This window comes from Dasypus novemcinctus, chromosome 6 (assembly GCF_030445035.2).
Source record: "Dasypus novemcinctus isolate mDasNov1 chromosome 6, mDasNov1.1.hap2, whole genome shotgun sequence".
Classification (NCBI taxonomy): Eukaryota; Metazoa; Chordata; class Mammalia; order Cingulata; family Dasypodidae; genus Dasypus; species Dasypus novemcinctus.
The window spans coordinates 28,145,483-28,164,814 of NC_080678.1; the positions used below are offsets into that span (position 1 = coordinate 28,145,483).

A 19,332-nucleotide genomic window follows, 5' to 3' on the forward strand; every position below is an offset into this window, starting at 1 on the left:
GAGATACATTCACATACAATACAATTTATCCAAAGTGTATATAATCAGTGGATTTTAGGATAAACACAATGTTGGACATTCCCCACCACAAAAAATCTTAGAACGATTTCATTACTCCAAAAAGAAAAACTCCACATGCTTAGCGTGCCTTGCCCAATCCTACATAACCACAAGTATAATTCCATATTGATTTAAAGGTACATTTTATATAAATGGAATCATACACAATGTTACACAATATATTTAGTTCATAGTAGTCCAATCACAGAATATTTGTCCTTTTGTGTCTAGCTTGCTTCACTCAACATAATGTCATCCAGGTTCATCCATGTTGTCATATGCTTTACGACTTCTTCTTACAACTGCATAATATTTAATTGTGTGAATATACCACAGTTTGTTTATCATTCACTGATTGATGGACACCTGGGTTGTTTCCAACTTTTGGCAATCATGAATAACACCGCTATGAATATTGGTGTGCAGATGCCTGTTCGTGTCATTGCTCTCAGTCCTTCTGGGTATATACCCAGTGGTGGTATTGCAGGATCACACAGCAAATCTATTTTCAACTTCTTTAGGAACTGCCAAACAGTTCTCCCACAGTGGCTGCACCATTCCACATTCCCACTAACAGTGTAGCCCTTTTTTTTTAAAGATTTATTTTTATTTATTTATTTCTCTCCCCTTCCCCACCCTCCTCAGTTGTCTGCTATCTGTGTCCATTCACTGTGTGTTCTTCTGTGTCCGCTTCTATTCTTGTCAGTGGCCTGGGAATCTGTGTCTCTTTTTGTTGCGTAATCTTGCTGCATCAGCTCTCCCTGTGTGCGGCACCACTCCTACGCAGACTGGAATTTCTTTTGCGCTGGGAGGCTCTCCTCATGAGGCGCACTCCTTGCGCATGGGGCTCCCCTATGTGGGGGACACCTCTGCGTGGCACGGCACTCCTTGCACACATCAGCACTGCGCATGGGCTAGGCTCCATATGGGTCAAGGAGGCCCTGGGTTTGAACCCCAGACCTCCCATGTGGTAGGCAGATGCTCTATCTGTTGAGTCAAGTCTGCTTCCCTCTCTGTCTTTTCAATAGTGGTCGTTCTGATAGGTGTGAAATGTAGTTTTGATTTGCATTTCCTTAATCATTAGAGATGTTGAACATTTTTTCATGTTTTTTTTTTTTTTTGCCATTTGTATTTCTTCTTTGGACAAATGTCTGTTCAAGTCTTTTGCCCATTTTTTAATCAGGTCGTTTGTGTTTTTACTATTGATTTATAACATCTCTTTATATACCATGGATATTAAACCCTTATCAGATTTATTTTCTCCCACTGAGTTGGCTGCATTTTCACCCTATTGACAAAGTCCTGTGAGGTGCAAAAGTATTTAATTTTGAGGGGGTCTCATCTATTTTTTTCTTTTGTTATGCATGCTTTGGGTGTAAGGTCCAAGAAATCACCATCCTACCACAAGGTTTTTAAGATGTTTCCCCACATTTTCTTCTAATAATTTTATGGTCCTAGCTATTATAGTTAGGTCTTTGATCCATTTGTATAGGGAGTGAGATAGGGTTCTTCTTTCATTCTTTTGGTATAGATATCCAGTTCTCCAAGCACCATTTGTTGAAAAGACTGTTTTGTTCCATTAAGACAGACTTGGTAGGTCTGTCAAAAACCAGTGGGCTGTAGAGGTATAAGGGTTTACTTTTGGATTTCAATACTATTCCACTGATCTATGTGTCTTTCTTTATGTTAATACCATGCTGTTTGACTACTGCAGCTTTGTAATATGTTTCAAGGTCAGGTAGTGAACTATCTCCCATGTTGTTCTTCTGATTTAGAATGCTTTTGGCTATTTGGGTGCACTTTCCCTCCAAATGAATTTGATAATTGCCTTTTCTATTCCTGTAAAGTAGGCTGTTGGAATTTTGATTGGTATTGCATTGAATCTATAAAAATTAGTTTGGGTAGGACTGACATCTTCACAATATTTAGTCTTCCAATCCATGAACATGGCATGTCTTTCTGTTTAGGCCTTCATTGATTTCTTTTAGCATTGTTTTGTAGTTTTTCTGCATATAGGTCCTGTACTTCTTTGGTTAAACTGATTCCTAGGTATTTGAGTCTGTTTGTGGCTATTGTAAATGCAATTTCCCCTCCTGATTTCCTGCTTAGATTGTTCAATATTAACGTCCAAAAACATTACTGATTTTTACGTGTTGATCTTATATTCTGCCACTTTGCTGAACTCGTTTATTAACCTCAAGTAGCTTTTTCATAGACATTTCAGACTTTTCTAAATATAGGATCATGTCCTCAAATAGTGAGAATTTTACTTCTTCTTTTCCTATTTGGATGCCTTTAATTCTTTTTTTTCTCTTCCTTCTCTAATTGCTCTAGCTAAATCTTCCAGTACAATGTTGAATAACAATCATGACAGTGGGCATCCTGGTCTTGTTTCTGACCTTAGAGGGTAAACTTTCAACTTTTCCCCATTTGAGTACGATGTTGGCTGTGGGTTTTTCATATATGCCTTTTACCAATTGGGGGATTTTCCTATTATTCCTATCTAACTGTTTTTTTTATCAAGAAAGGATGTTGGATTTTGTTGAATGCCTTTTCAACTGAGATGATCATGTGTTTTTTCCCCTTCCATTTGATAATGTGGTATATTACACTGATTGATTTTCTTATGTTGAACCACTCTTGCATACCAGGAATAAATCCTGCTTGGTCATGATGTATAAGTGTTTTGATATGATATTGGATTCTATTTGCAAGTATTTTGTTAAAAATTTTTGCATCTATGTTCATTAGAAAGATAGGTCTGTAATTTTCTTTTCTCATAGTATCTTTATCTGGCTTTGGTATTAGGGTGAGGTTGGCTTCATAAAATGTCTTAGGTAATTTTCCCTCCTCTTCAATTTTTTGGATGAGTTTAAACAAAATTGGTGTTAATTCTTTTCAAAATGTTTGGCAGAATTCAGCTGTGAAGTCATCTGTCCTGGACTTTTCCTTGTTGGGAAATTTTTCATGACTGATTCAATCTCTTTATCTGTGATTGGTTTGTTGAGTTCCTGTATTTCTCATAGAGTCAATGTAGGTTTGTGCATTTCTAGGAATTAGTCCATTTCATCTACGTTGTCTAGTTTGTTGGCATACAGTTTCTCATAATATCCTCTTATTCTTTTTATTTCTGTGGGGTTGGTCATAACTTACCTCCTTTCATTTTTTATATTTATTTGCATCTTCTCTCTTTTTTTTGTCTAGCTAAGGGTTTGTCAATTTTATTGATCTTCTCAAAGAAACAGTTTTTGGTTTCGTTGATTTTCCCTATTGTTTTCTGTTGCTGTTCTCAATTTCATTTATTTCTGCTCTAATCTTTATTATTTCTTTCCTTCTATTTGCTTTGGGATGGGTTTGCTGTTCTTTTTCTAGTTTCTCCAGTTGTTTAGTTAGATCTGAGTTCAGTGTTTTTTTCTTTTTTAATATAGGCATTTTCGTGCTATAAATTTCCCTCTCAAGACTGCCTCCCCTGTATCCTGTAAGTTTTGATACACTGCGTTCTCAATTTCATTTGTCTCAATGTATTTACTGATTTCACTTGCAGTTTCTTCTTTGACCCACTCTATTTAGGAATGTGTTGTTCAGCCTCCACACATCTGCAAATTTACCTCTTTCCTGTCTACTATTTATTTCCAGTTTCATTCCATTATGAGCTGAGAAGGTGCTTTGTATAATTTCAATCTTTTTATATTTATTGAGAGCTGCATTGTGACCTAATAACATGTGGTCTATCCTGGAGAAAGATCCATGGACACTTGAAAAGAATGTATAACCCGCTGAGTTTGGGTGCAACATTCTGTATATGCTATTAGATCCAACTCATTTATCACATCGTTTGTTCTCTGTTTCCTTGTTGATCTTCTGTCTAGTTGTTCTATCTAATGATGTGAGTGGAGTGTTGAAGTCTCCAAATTACTGCAGAGATGTCTACTTCTCCCTTCAGTTTTGCCAGAGTTTATCTCGTGTATTTTGGGGCACCCTGGTTAGCTGCATAGGTATTTATGACTGTTATATCTTCCTGGTAGATTGTCCTCTTTTATTAATATATAATGGCCTTCTGTATTTCTTATAACTTTTTTGCATTTAAAATCTGTTTTGTGTGAAATTAGTATAGCTACCCCTACTCTTTTTTGGTTACTGTTTGCATGGAGTATCTTTTTCTAATCTTTCACTTTCATCCAGTTTGTATCCCTGGGTCTAAGGTGAGTCTATCATAAGCACCATGTGGATGACTCGTTTTCAAATCCATGCTATATCTTTTGATTGGGCAGTCTAATCCATTCACATTCAGTGATATTACTGTAAATGCAATATTTATTTCTACCATTTTATTCTTTGGTCTCCATATGTCATTTCTTATTTTAGTCTATTTACTATTTTGGTTATCCTTTCTGCTATTCTTTCTTATATACTCTCCTCCAAGCCTCCCTCTCCTTTCTTTTTCTCTCAGGCTGTAAGGCTTCCTTTAATATTTCTTGCAAAGGTGGATTATTTTTTATGAGCTTAGTTTCTGTTTCTGAATGTTTATACTTGCATTCATATTTGAAGGACAATTTTGCTGGATAAAGAATTCTTGGCTGGCATTTTTTTCTCTTTCTAATTGTATCATACCACTGTCTTCTCACCTTCATGGTTTCTGATGAGAAATCTGCACCAAGTCTTACTGGGAGTCCTTTGTATGTGATGGTTTACTTTTCCCTTGCTGTTCTCAGAATTTTCTCTTTATCTATGATGCTTGACATTCTGAGTAATATGTGTCTTGGAGTAGGCCTACTTGGATTTATTCTGATTTGGGTATGCTACACTACTTGGAGATGTAATTTCATTTCTTCAATGAGAGTTGGGAAATTTTCAGCTATTATTTCCTCAGATACTCTTTCTGTCCCCTCTCCCTTCTCTTCTCCATCTGGAACTCCCATGACATGTATGTTATTGCATTTTATGTTGCTGTGCAACTCCATGAGCCCCCGCTCAATTTTTTCCATTCTTTTCTCTCTTTAACTTCAGCTGTTCTGTCTTATCACTTATTCTTTCTTCTATCATGCCTCTAATGAGCTTTTTATCCAGCTATCATGTCTTTCATTCCCAAGAGCTCTGTTATTTTTCTATTCAGGTTTTCAAATTCTTCTTTGTGGTTGCTCAATATCTTTTTTTTTTTAATTTATTAAAGATTTATTTTTTATTTATTTCTCTCCCCTTTTCCCCCCTCCCCAAGTTGTCTGCTCTCTCTCTCCATTCGCTGTGTGTTCTTCTGTGATCGCTTCTATCCTTATCAGCAGCACTGGGAATCTGTGTTTCTTTTTGTTGCATCATCTTGTTGTATCAGCTCTCCGTGTGTGTGGTGCCATTCTTCAGCAGGTTGCACTTTCTTTCGTGCTGAGTGGCTCTCCTTACAGGGCGCACTCCTTGAGCGTGGGGCTCCCCTACACGGGGGGCACCCCTGTGTGGCACGGCACTCCTTGCTCACATCAGCACTGCGCATGGGCCAGCTCCACATGGGTCAAGGAGGCCCAGGGCTTGAACCGCGGACCTCCCATGTGGTAGGCAGATGCCCTATCCATTGGGCCAAATTCGCTTCCCTCAATGTCTTCTTGATGTTATCTCTTTAGCCATATTGTCTTTCAACCCATTAATTTGATTTTGGAAATTTGTTTGCATCTCATTAATTAGTTATTTCAAATCCTGCGTCTTTTCTGGGGCTTTGACACATTCCTTTTCTCAGGCCATGTCTTCCATTTTCTTAGTATGGCTTATGCCTTTTTACTGATGTCTAGGCATCTGATTAGGATGGAGAGTTTACCCAGATGCGTAGTTTCTATCTCTTTCATAGGGATTTAGTGGCGGGAGTCTGTGTGCTACTGCTATTCTTTGATTCTGGGTTCAACCTGGGTCTTTAGGATTGTCCCTGTTAGTTTCTCAAAACTGGGCTCTGGACCCAGTAATGGGTTGCAGACCCGCTTCCTAGGGCCTTTGGGAGGGAGGCTATAAAGGCCGGAAAAAGCCTCTCATTTACTTTTAATTTCCTCACGTGTGCTTCCTTCATCTGCCAGTAGATGGCGTGCTTTGGAGCCTGCCCAGTTAAAGGCCTGGTAGGAGCATGTTTGCTGCAGCGTGGACTGGATCAATGTGAAATACGTTCCTGCTTGGAGGTTAAGAATCTTGTAATTCAAACTTTCTCACAGAGAGTTCTCCAGCCTTTACTGGCAGCTCCCTTCCTTTTCTTGTGTATGAAATAATCCTACTTCCCTCTGTGTCCTCAACAATCAGTCCTGGGTAGTAGTTCTGAATCTCTTCAGTCCCGAGCTGGCTCCCAAGGCAAGCAATGGTGCAGCCACCCCACCCCCACCCCAGCCTGGAACGGCTTGTGAGACACAGCAGACCAAAAGTGTGGGTCAAAAGCTGAGTCAGCTTTAGGCTGTGTACCCTCTTCCACATTTCCCGGGGAGGAGCATCCTCAACGATCAGTCCCAGTTAATACAGAGGGAGATAATAAAAATAAATTTTTTAGTGAAAATATGTTTTAATGTGGAGAGAGGAGAAATGACCACAAATTAGCCAACATTGAGCACCTATTATTGTCTCACATTGTTTCAAGAATGTAGCATGTTTTAATTTATTTAATCCTCGTAACAACCTTATGAGAGGTAGGTGCTGTTATCATCTCCATTTTACGGGTATGGAAATTGAAGGATAGTTAAGTTATCTGTCCAAGGTCACACAGAAATGTGTGTTGAGCTGAGACATAAATTTGAGTAGACTGGCTCCAGAACCTATGCTTAACCCCTATACTTTATTGCATCTTCCCCATCTCCCCCCATCCCCCCCCCCAGCCATCTCAAACCCCCAATGACGTTATTGAATGTTGAGTCATTTCAATTTTAAACCTGTTAGGATCCTTTAGTATATCTTTCCAACTTCTTCCCCTCCCTCTACCAAATCTAAGTCCCCACCTCTAATCTAACCTTTTTGGTAAAACACATTTTTTCACAGACTGAATTTTCTTAAAAGGAAGTGTACCAGAACATAAAAAGTACGAAGGGCTTAGCACTCAGGAATTTGATGATTAAATCCATAATAAATAAGTGAAATCCCCTACTCATTCACAAAATCCAATCTTACACAGAGTGCAATCTAAGCTACAAATAATTATTGTGAGCTTGAGAAAAAGGATTGGGGAGAGGAGCCCTCTGGATCTTGATACTAAGTTGTATAGAGTCCATGATTTCATTCAGAACTGTTTGGACATTTATTGCCATACAAGCTTGTTAATTCATTTAAAGAAGTCTTGACTCTGATCTGGCAAAAAACATGAAATAAGAGCCTTGAAAAGCAAGGCCTAGTCAATATGAATAAGAATCTTGAATGTGTGTACATATAATTACACATTTTATGATACATATATTTTGATATTTTATACCTAATTCAAATTAATGGGACTGACATCTTTTCAAACATGAAGAGACAGTAAGGAAATTAGAGATGAAGGGAAGGTAAAGAAGCAACAGCCCAAGTCTATGATCTACTACTGGAAAGTGAATGTTAAAAAAATTTTTTTTAATCTGAAAGACTGTCAAATTCAGGGAAAAAGAGAAACCAGTAAGCTAATTCATCATTTGATTTAAGGAGGAAAGTTTATAAAAAACAACAGAAGAAGTGGATATAGATCAGTGGTTGAGCACCTGCCCCCCACGTAGGAGGTCCTGGATTCAATCGCCTACACCCCCTAAAAAAACAAAAAGTAACAGGACTGTAAAGTTTAAATAAAATTAAAAAAACTTTTATATCTTTGTAAGAATAACAGAAAAAGGAACATTAATTTATAAACCCACAACTCTTCCAAAAATTTATATTGTTTTCCCTAATATCACCTAATTAGGGCCCAAAGAAAACAGCATCCTTTGAATTTAAGGGTAGGCTGAATAGGATATAAGATATTATTAAATCTAGTCATACTCTCTCATTTCTCCACATGAAGAAACAAGTCCTATGAGAGAATGTGACTTGCCTGTTCCTCAATTTACCTTACTCAAGACCTTTCATGTTACCTAGATTAGAATATGATACATTATATAGAATGTAGGTCATAGGCTTTGTCAGTGTAAAATATCTAAACTATAACTACATTTTTTTCAATTCCTTTACTAAAGATTTTGACAAGGAACTAATTTCAGGAGCTAATGTACAATAAATAAAATGTTAACTTTCATGAAAATAAAAGTCACTTAAAGCCTCAAGTTCCAATTTTTTAAAAGTATCTGTAAGTATGCAGTCAAGGTCAACAACATCACACATAAAACAGATTTTTCTGTGTAGTTTTCATAAGAATTTAGAGCAATTTATACTATTTTCTACCATGAAAATGCTTTTCTTCCAGCTTCCATGGTAATTCAATAGAGAGTAAACTATATGACTCAGCTTTATGCGCCCTCACACATGCTTGAAGGATCCACTTAAATTGCTTGCTTTAAATTCAGGCTTGAAGTAGGATTCTTGTTTTTCTGAGGCTCACAAAGACAGGACTCATTGCTTAGTTCTATAGTGCCTATTTAGCTGGACTTACAGGCTTTATCAAGTACTTTATTGTCAAATAAAAAAGGAATCTTCATGGAGCTTAAAGACTTAAGTAGCTTTCCAGTGTTTTGGTAAATATTTTGGGTCTACTTTTGATCTCCACTGTCAAGGAAAGGGTCTATATAGTTGTAAATGCTGTAATGTGTGATTTTAAACATCTACAAGTACTATGGGTTCTTGGTTACAACTAAGAAGCACAAAGCTATGTACTACAGTTTTCCGAGACATCATTTCTTTAGCCCCTTCTACAAGGAAAGGAAAGTATCCTGCAATCCCCACCTTACAGAAGAAATCAACCTGGGAGGTTCTATAATTCAGGTCCTTAAAAAAAAAAAAAAAAAAGATGGAAAAGGCCTCTAAATCCTGCTCTACTTCATTCCAGCCCACACCAGACCAGGGACTTACCCCCACTTCCGTAAGAAATAATAATAAAGTACCAGTTCAAGGTTCTGGAATACTCCACGAAACTTAAATGGATTTAATTTGGCTCAGAATATCCAGAGTAAGCCACTCAAGCTAGAGGATGAAAACAGGACACAGAGGAAACAAACAGCAGAGTGGGCTTCCTGGAGCTATACGAGGGCCCCAGTGGAGTGTCCAGGGCGGGCTCCAGGTATGCTGAAAGAGCTGAACCCGTGGTTATGCCTGACTTTCGCCTGACTGCACAGCCCAAGCGCCTGGCCCGCACTGCTCGCAGCCAGTGCCTCAGGACGCAGGCTCTCTCTCGCACCTGGCTCTGATCCAGGCTGAAGGGTAAGGTTGAGTGGATTGTAGCATGTGCCCGTCAGGGTGAGAAAGGGAGGAGGGCAAGAGGTGGGCTGAAGTGAGCAACGAAAGGTCTAAAACAAGTTGATTAAGATTTAAGGAAATTGTGCAACTATTAGGTTCTGCAAAATGAGCAGAAATGTATCAGACTGATGGAACTTTGGATGTTTGATATTTACAATAAAGTTTTTAATGTGGAAAAAAAAAGTCTACATAGACTTAGGGTAAAATGATTCCCCCAAATAAAAGGCATTTCTTTGGAGTTTCTTATACAATTGGAACTGATTTGGCCTCTCATTTCCATCCATCCAAATCTTAGTCCACACTGAGGTCTTACTCAAAAGCTAATTTATTCCATGGGGGCTTTCTCAGTCCCCTCCTAGTGGTCCCATAGCATTCTGTCAGAGCCTGTGCTCCCTTTAAATTATTTGGATATGTCTGTCTGCCCCACTAATAGGGTCAATTTTGTTTTCTTTTCTTGTAAGAGAAGTTATTCAATAAAGTTATTCAATAAAGGCTTATTAAATTCAATAAGATGCGTAGGACTGTTGACTCATAATATCCCATTCTCCACTTGTCTTAGAATAAACCAGGGCCGCAAGTTTAGAGCAAACCTTGAAAACATGGCTAACTGTAGCTTGATAAGACTGGACAGACACCCAAGGCAGTTGAGGTAATGACTACTGTGACCTGCATATGAAATGCGTTAAGCAGACGGAAAAGTAATTACAAAAAGTGTGAGGGTATAAAAAGAGAGCAATTAAAAACAAAACATAACACAACTATATTCACTGCCAGGTAAACAATGAAACCAGGTGCAACTAATACTATAAAAATGTCATTGTAACCAAAAAACCAGTGATCCAATTAACCCATGGACATTAAGTCAGCTGTTAGGCAAAGGGCAGACTGACATATAAGGCAAAGGTCTGGGTCCTGCCTGCCCTTCAGGATCTTCCACATGGAAAGACAACTAATAGTAAAAACCAGTTTATGGGGGAGTGGGTAGAGCTCAGTAATTGAGCATCTGCTTCCCATATATTAGGTCCCAGGTTCAATCCCTGGTACCTCCTAAAAATAATAATAATAAAAAAAACAGTTTATGACAACTGCCAAATAGAAGGTAGATATAAGACACACAATAGTTTTTGAGGATTGCTCGTAAAGAGAATTTTGGAATAGGTTAGTGAAGGAAGATTTCAATAAAAAGGTAAGATCTGAATTTTTTCATCTAAATGAGGAGCTTCAACCAGATGACCTCCAGGCTCCGTTCCAGCTGAGACTTAATTGTATTTGTATGATATAATCACAGTAATTACTTGATATTAACTGACCACCCTCTTGAAGGGAGTTTTCTTCTTCCTTGTCATTGTGAAAAGAATGGAGCTTTAAAAAGCTTGTGAACCAAAAAATATATTTTAAATATAAGTATCCAAACAATGTGAATAGGGTTTGACATTTCATAAGAGAACCTGAGTTTGTGGGTTTTTTTTTTTTTTTTTAATACCAGTTTCTTGGCATGGTTTCCAAAACTCAAAATAGGTTTTTAAATGGACATTTTTGCACCTGAAAAATATATTTGAAATCACTTAATTTATTCTTGTCTCTCTATGGACAGGAAGTGAGTGGGGTAAACCTGCAAAAGTTCATCATTACTAAAGTACTTTTTATTTTCTGTTCTCTTTAACTGTTATGGATTTTATGCTCAGTAGTTACTGATGGTCAAATGTACTTTGAAGCGCCATGAAAGCTTTTTATTTTTTCAGGGCAATACTCTAAACAAAGCAAATACTGGCTTAGTTATGACACTTGTCGTTCTGATACATTAATAGCCTATTGTTCACTGTGGTTGTCTCAACAAGATAATGTATTGAAAAACAGCGTTTCCTGATAGGAAGTGAATTCCACTGTGTACCACAGGACCCCTGCCAAAAGCTGTGCTCCAAAGGAGAAGCGGCAGTCCCTCCTGGGACTGCACACAGACCAGAGTAATGATTAAACTTCTCTCTCTCCCCCTTCCTCCATCCCTTTCTCTCTCTCTCTCTGTCATTGAAAATGGCTTTCTGCTTCAGCTTAAACGACAACCTGACTAATTTTGCTATTAATATTACAGGACTTTTTCTCAAAAATGGTTACAAATGTTTTAGATAAAGTTTATTCAGCATCCTGCAGACACCAGCATCCTGTATATTCCCAACTGCCACAATGGATGGGGTAACTGGACAAAGAAGTTATGGGATGTGTCATCAAGACACAGTGTATCCATTTTCAAGCTTAGTTTCATATAAACAATTATTTAAAAGTCATTATATGAGACACATTCTTTGCAACAGGTTTTTGTATCTCAGATACATTTTAGTAGGCAAAAATTAAGGCTCGAATAGTCCAAGCATTGTATTATTGTTTCTTTTAGAATATGATGAGAAACTGATGTCACCAGCAGATCCACACAAAGAAGAGAAAAATGTGTTTTCACAGTAATTGACATTGCCCTAACAAGACATCAAGACCTTCTTTTTAAAATACTTGGCTTTAATCTACTTTCACAGGCTCCAATTTGAAGAACTCCCTGTGCCCAGCCCTATACACTAGTGGATATTAGAAAACTCCAATAGAAGAAAAAGGAACAGCTGTCATTTTAGCGGATTCCAGTGGGCTCTTCTGTCATCTGAGGACTCCCACCATTCAATGCAGAGCTTGGCTCCTAGAAGTTCCTCAGTACATTTTGCTCAACTGAACCAGATGCCAAACAACTTATATGAAAATTAACATGGAATACCAGTCATATAATTATCTAGCACACTTGAATAATAAATAAGAGCTCAGACTTGACTTTAGAAAAGTATACTCACTCAGGGAGTCAAGCTTTCTGCCAAGTAGCTAGCGTAATCAGCACACAAGCACACAGATACCCCTACTCTAGGACAAGAAAATGCCTTTTTATCCTTCTGTTGTAATTATACACATCAAATGATGAAATTCTTATATCATTTTGCTTTCCGGACAGCTGTATTTGACCAAAACATGAGAATAAAATTGTGAAAACAGGCAATGCCACACATCCTTTGTATGATGCAGCAAAAATTCCTGCTTCTGCAACTTTATAACTTTTCTGTGTTACTTTATAACTTTCCTGGCGTGGTAACAGACTATAGTTCACCTCTAAGCTGGCTTCCTTAGCACCAAATCAGAAAACTTTAGTTACTTTAAGTAATGTCAATTCCGGAATTCAAGCAAACAAGAAGATGAGTTAGAAATCTAGGATGTTAGAGCAATTTTAAACAGACAGTAGCTTTGAATGGTTGGATTCACTGAAAATTACTAAGATCCATTTTAAAAACAAACATCACCTCCCTCAGAATCTTCTTCCTCAGGTATTTAGTCTTGATAAAAAGGATTTGCTTTTACTTCTGGAATGGGCTTCACACTTTTGGAATTGATTTTTTTTTCCTGAGGTACAAGGGGCCAGGGACTGAACCCTGGACCTCATATGTGGGAAGCTGGAACTCAACCACTGAGCCACATCAGCTCCCCTGAGTTATGCTTTTCACTTGTTTTGCTTTTTTTTTTTAGGAGGCATCAGGAACCGAATCCAGGACCTCCCATATAGGAAGCAGGCACTAAACCACTTGGGCTACATCTATCCCTGAAATAGCTTTTTTCAAAAGGCTAGTTTGTGTAAAGTATATTCAACTTTTCTTTTTTACATCCTTAAGCCTTCAAATAGTGCAGGCCATATCACAGCTCAAAAAGAATACAGTCCACAAAATATACATAAAAAGATGTTTTTAATTTAAATAACAGAAACTTCATATAATTTGGGTTGTATAGATTAAAAATACTCCAACAAAAGCATGACGAAATTATGAAAAATATTAAAGTAAAAAAGGACACTAAATTTATTCCAACCTCTTGTTTTATAGACGGTAAAACTGAGGATCAAGTTTTACCCACTCATGATTCACTGGGAAAGAGGGACCTGTCCTCAATGCCCTCATCAGATGAGAAGCTGGTGAGGGGTTGCTTTGTGCCCACGCAGCATGCTCACTCCTTCCCTATGGCACCTGAGTTCTGGGTTCTGTCCCAAAATGGAGGGCAGAAAGAAGACTGAGAGCATAAGTATATTTGATTGGGGAGGTGGGGAAGAACCTAGAAATAATCCAGATAGTCGTTGAAAAGGAATGGCTAAATAAATTATAGTACATCCATTTATACACTAAAGTATTACACAGTCATTAAAAAGAATACAGTAGCTTTATATGGAAAAATCGTTAAGAAATTGTTAAGGGGGAATGAAATATAATTATATGCAAAGTATTATTTTATTTGGGTTTAAAAAAAGATCCAGGTATACATAGATATTCCTATGCAGAGAAATTTTCTGTAAAAATAAAAAAGAAACTCCCCCTTAGGAGTGAGGCTGAAGCACTAGGGTAGAGAAAGACCTTTTGTACTGTTTTATCTTTTTACCATCTTTTTAAATTATAAAATCAATAGTTTTTAAAAGTACTTTGGAGAAGCAGATACGGCTCAAGCGATTGGGCTCCCGCCTACCACATGGGTGTGTATGTGTGTGTGTGCGCGCACGTGCAGGGGCAGTCCCTGGTTTGGTTCCCGGTGCCTCCTAAAGAAGACAGCGAGCTGGCGCATTGGACAGGTGCAGCAAGCTGATGCAACAAGAAACTCAAGAGGAAAATATAATTAGAGAAACAACAAAGCAGGGAATGGAGTTGGCTCAAGTGATTAAGTGACTCCCACAATGGAGGAGGTCGTGGGCTCAGTTCCTGGTGCCTCCCAAAGAAACAAGGAAGACAAATACACACAGCAAGTGCAAACAATAAGGGGGTGGGGAGAAATAAATAAATCTTTAAAACAAATAAATAAATAAAAGTACTTTGAAGCAGAAAGAGAACTTCTGTGGACATGGAGAACAACTCTGGTGAAAAAGATAAAGATGGGATTTATTAATAGTAATTTGACACTCTATATCTAATCTACATAACACATTATATATAATTCTCTAGGAAAGACTTCCCATGTCATTAGTTTTTATAATATAGTATGCATAAAAAAGATGAAAACTGTATAGCATACTGGAGTAAACGGGGGGGTTTGGGGGATAGCTATAAGGCCTTAGTGAAAAAAATCACCTTATTTTATATTAACTCATTACTGCAAGAAAAAACAAGGTAGGGGAGCAGATGTGGCTCAAGTAGTTAAGCGCCTTCTTCCCACATGGTAGGTCCCGGGTTCAATCTCTAGCCCCAGGTACCTAAAAAATTTAAATTAAATTAAATTAAATTAATTTAAAATAAATAAGGTAAAGTATAACTGGAGATATCAAATATTGACTTTGTCTAGATTTTCCAAATAAAATCTATTTAAAAACTCTTCTAAGTTTAATATCTAACAGCAATTTGGTTGGCAAGCTTTGCTCTGGAGCTGTCAAACCCTAAATATGCTTCACTGTCCAAGCGCACAGGAGAGATCATCTAGCACAATGGATTGAAACTGATAATTTAAAAAGTGAAATAAAATAGAAAATCACAGGTGTTTTGTGTACTGTAAGGGAAATATTTCAGATACTATCTAGCACATATATTTGCACTGGGTCATGATGGTAAATGTAGTTCATACTTATGATGCTGTCAAAAAAGTGTGAAAGCCACTTACCCAAGGCTAGGCAACTAATAATTATATACTGAATGCAGGCAATGTCTGAAGGAAAGGTCTCTACAACACTTGTGTCAAGAGGTTGCCATAGTATCAACTTTATTTTCTTGGTGAAGAGATTTATATAGCCAGTTCTACTGCTAGATATTAAAAAGTAAATTTCCAAACTTCCTGCACATACAATTTTTTGAAAGCATAGCTTTAGTTTCCATGTCATTTATAAAAATAATTCAGGGGTTAACATCTAACTTTTTCCTCAAGTCTAATATATTCTTTAGCAATTTGGGAATTGCCATGTATCTTTTTTTTTAGGAGGTGCTGGAGAATGAACCCAGGACCTCGTATATGGGAGGCAGGTGCTCAACCACCGGGCTACATCCACTCCCCAATGAGTTGGATTTTTCATCTGTTTTCTTTTTAGGAGGTACTGGGGAATCAAACCTGGGACCTTGTACATGGGAAACAGGCACTCAACCACTTGAGCTACATCTGCTCTGGGGTAAGTATCTTTAAAAGAGAATTAGGGTTTTCTCAGCTGGAAAAGATCTCTAAGAGCTAACCCAAACTCCTGATTTTATAGGTGAAGAAATTAATGTCCAAAGACATGATATAACCTATAATCTCCTGATTCCCAGGGTAGTCCTTTTTTCTATGATACCATGCTTTTACTTTAAAGTCTTATATCCTTGTCAGATCAGGAGATAGCTAAATATAATTACTACCAAGTTACCAAGAGGAAGGTGAAGCAAGGAGATGCTAGGAAGTCTTAAGAGATTGACACAACGCCATCCCTGCGAGCTTTACAGAAATCTGCCGTTTTCAACATTCAGCTTTGATTTCAACCAAGGCAAGTTGTTCAACTTGTTTGCACCAGATGGGTGTATCTACCCCAAAAGGGTACACAATGAACATGCACTAGAGGAAGAAAGCATTCAATACAGACATCACAAAGCATTGCCTCTCTCTCATCATGCCAACTTCCGTCAGTACATAATTAAGCACAGGCATTTAAAACCTAGCTGCATACAGAACCCAATACATGAGGCCAGGGAAAAAAAAAAGGTCAGAGCCCATTTGCAAAGAAAAAAATATTACTGAACATGGACCTCAATGAACAACAGTAATTCTCCTGTAATTCAACTTACCATTCACGTCACAGACTGTAGAAAGAACACAGAGGCACGGAACTGTCAAGGCATGGAACAGAACTTTGGGCTGCAGGCTTCCCCAACTCTTCTGACAAATACCCAGTAGCAATAGGACAAAGCATCATTATGATAGAAATAAAAGGCTCTTTAGATGCTGCCTTTTTTTTAATTCAATGAACCCACTCTTACATGCAAAGTTCATGCCACTATGTCTCTAAACACAACATAGCCAGACTGCTATTTATGTATGGGTCCAATAAATTCAGTGCAAACCATTACTTCTAACATTTTTCAGTTAGCATATTTGGGAGAATTCCTTAGTTTAAATAGTCAGTGTCATCCCACAAACAGTTAAAACATCAACAATTCAGTAAACTGTTTTCCTTTGTTTTTAAAAAAAGCAGACAAGTAAAGTAGTAGGGGGAAAAATCAGTTGAGTGATAAAGCCACAGGCTCCTCCCTAAGAAGATTATTGCATGTTACTTAGCAGCTGGCACAAAATTAACCATCTATCTTATCTATGCTTCCCCCTGAGCTGTGAGCTATCAGTATTACAATAGACAATCCATTACTTACAAAACAGAATTGAAGCTGCTGTACATTTCTTGAGCTGGTTTTTGTGTGGCAATTCTGATGCAATGCTGCCCTAAAAATGAACTTTGTTTTAAACAGCAAGATCCCCACACTCAGTGCGGTTTGAGCAAGGGTGGAGCTCACTCTGGGGGAAACAACACACCCATGCAGGCTTTAGTGAGCATAAACGGCACACTGATATTACCACATTTTTCAGGGCTTCAGAGTCAAAATTAATTGGTTAATCCTTTTCAGAGAAACAGAGAAAAATTCATGTTTGCAGATCAGTTTGCCTGTCTTGAAGTGAAATACAGACATTTCCTTTTCTGGAAGAAAGGAAAGATAAAATGCAAGGTAGACCATGCAGCTCAAACAACATAATGTTAGATAGGAGGTGACTTGCATAAAGGAAGTCCAACCATGCCAACTTCTAAGTTTAGCAACAGCAGCTTTTAAATATCTCAAGGTATCAGAAAAATTGCTCATTCTAGAACTTTACTTAGGCCTATTTTCAAAGAACCTGAATTTGAACACAAATTCTCTATCTTCTCCTCACCAATACTCCAGTTCTCCTGGCAACACAGAAACAATAAAAGCACACTATTATCAACTAGTAAGAGTTGCCTCAAAAATCTAAAGAAATAAGGGATTTGATCTATGGGTTTGTTTTGTTAGGATACTGAAATGAATACATAAAAGGGGAAATTATTTTGATGAAAATTACTAATATGCAGACTCTGTAGTTTGTTAAATTTTGCAATCACCCACTTTTCCAAATAATTTCATATGAATTTTAATATTTTCTGGGACTTGTTTCCAAATAAGATATTCCATAGGGTATATATAAATCATTTCTAAACATCTTTAGTAGTGTCTAAAATAATTTGTCATTTACTGAGACTATTATCAAACATATGATTATTGTTTAAAGTGATTTTAACCAGTACTGCTTTCTGTATATGCACATTGAGACACAATCGTTACCTTTTAATTGAATTTCTATAACTCATGAAATAAAATTTCTCTGAGTAAAATAACCATATAAAAAATTGACTATATAATCTTTTACATATAATTTAAAACAAACAATGGAAAGACTGGCAGAAGACCAAGAAAATATTACTTTTAATATCATCACATTACCTTTGCCAATACTACACCCTCAAATTGGAACAATAAATCAGCCCCAAGCATTCTACATGTCCAATATTTTGAGAGACAGCCTAGAACACCCTCTTTCAGGATCCTGGAAGAGAGTGCTGATAAGTTAGCCTTTTTGTTGGAATATGAGGTCACTCTTACCATATGATAAATTAAGTCATTCCAAAATACCCCTTTTTCATAGTCCAAGTGCCTGATTTAATTTTTTTCAGCCATATATGTAATTATGAATCATCTGTTGCCATCCCTTACTCTACCTCATTTCATCCCCAAACTTAACAACTCAGAGATACAAGCTGTTTTTTTTAGAAAAATCTCATCTTGATACTCTTTGGATTTGCATTGCTGGAAATGTCTGTTTTCAAGTCAAACTTCACTTTCACAGCTGCAAAGGAAATGACAAGAGAAGAAAAACACAGCCAATATATATCAGCAATTAATTCCATCCACAACAGCCCAGCTGTTTGCACATGGAAGAATCAGCCTGTTTCCTTTTGGGGCTTTCACCACTGAAAATGGATACTGCACATTCAGAGACACAAGCTGTTTGTAACATGTCAGGAATGTGCACAAGATCACACAGAGTTGAGACAAAATGAAATCCAGATCTAGTCTTCTTGGGACTTGCCATTATTATTTCATAGCTTCAAAAATATATAAAAACACCCCAATCAGAAAAAAATACATGAAAAAAATATTTCTCTTTGAATATTATCCTTATGATAAAGAGGAAAATCTGTCCATATCAGATTTAGTATCAAGAACAAGCACTCGGATTTGTTGGCATAGACAAGGTGTGACATTTTCAGGAATCCACATGTCCGTAGTATTTCAAATCCAGCCAATACTTTTTGGCTCACACAGCTGCTTGCCCAATGTGTAGTTAGTTCCTTTAAAAAAAATCCTTATAAATGAAAGCTGTTGGGAACCAGTGTTTAAACCAGTCATGCAGAAAAACAAGTTTTTCTTGGTTAACTCAGACATTATTTGCCACTCACATATACCTGCCTGTTTTAGGGATTTATGTAAATTTACAGATCCAATCTTCTAGCAATCAAATTTCTTTTTTCCCACCTCTCAGTTTTGTGGATTTTAAGTAAAACTATTCCACATCGAGTGTCCACAGGTTAACAACTGGAGTATATGGGCTCATGTGCAACTCAGCAAGTATTCTATCCTCTTCTCTTCCAGTTTTCCAAGCCAAATTTTATTTCACATATTTGTTTCACTCATATCTTGTAAAATGACATATGTCTTCACTATGAAAAATGACTTGTGATTGGTTACTGTTATGAAAGTTAGAGAGATGACATTTTTAGAACAAAATAATTCAAAACATATTTTAGCTATCTTATTGGTTTTTACAGGAAACTTGAATTCC

At 37.2% G+C, this 19,332-nt stretch overlaps 1 protein-coding gene across 40 annotated transcripts in view; it reads right to left on the reverse strand.

Annotated features, from left to right (window-relative positions):
• The window catches only part of ADD3 (adducin 3), a 147,261-nt gene that overhangs the window by 52,592 nt on the left and 75,337 nt on the right, over positions 1–19,332 (reverse strand). Inside the window, exons 1-2 of one of the 40 annotated variants that reach the window (XM_058298456.2) lie at positions 16,794–16,863; positions 16,215–16,305 (exon numbers count right to left, since the gene is read on the reverse strand). The exons of 34 other annotated variants lie outside the window; for them this stretch is intronic. The gene's annotated coding sequence lies outside the window, so the exon portion shown is untranslated. Of the gene's footprint in view, positions 1–16,214; positions 16,359–16,793; positions 16,916–19,332 lie in introns of those variants that run through there. 5 more of the 40 variants (XM_058298469.2, XM_058298458.2, XM_023583033.3 and 2 more) reach the window with 5 other exon arrangements.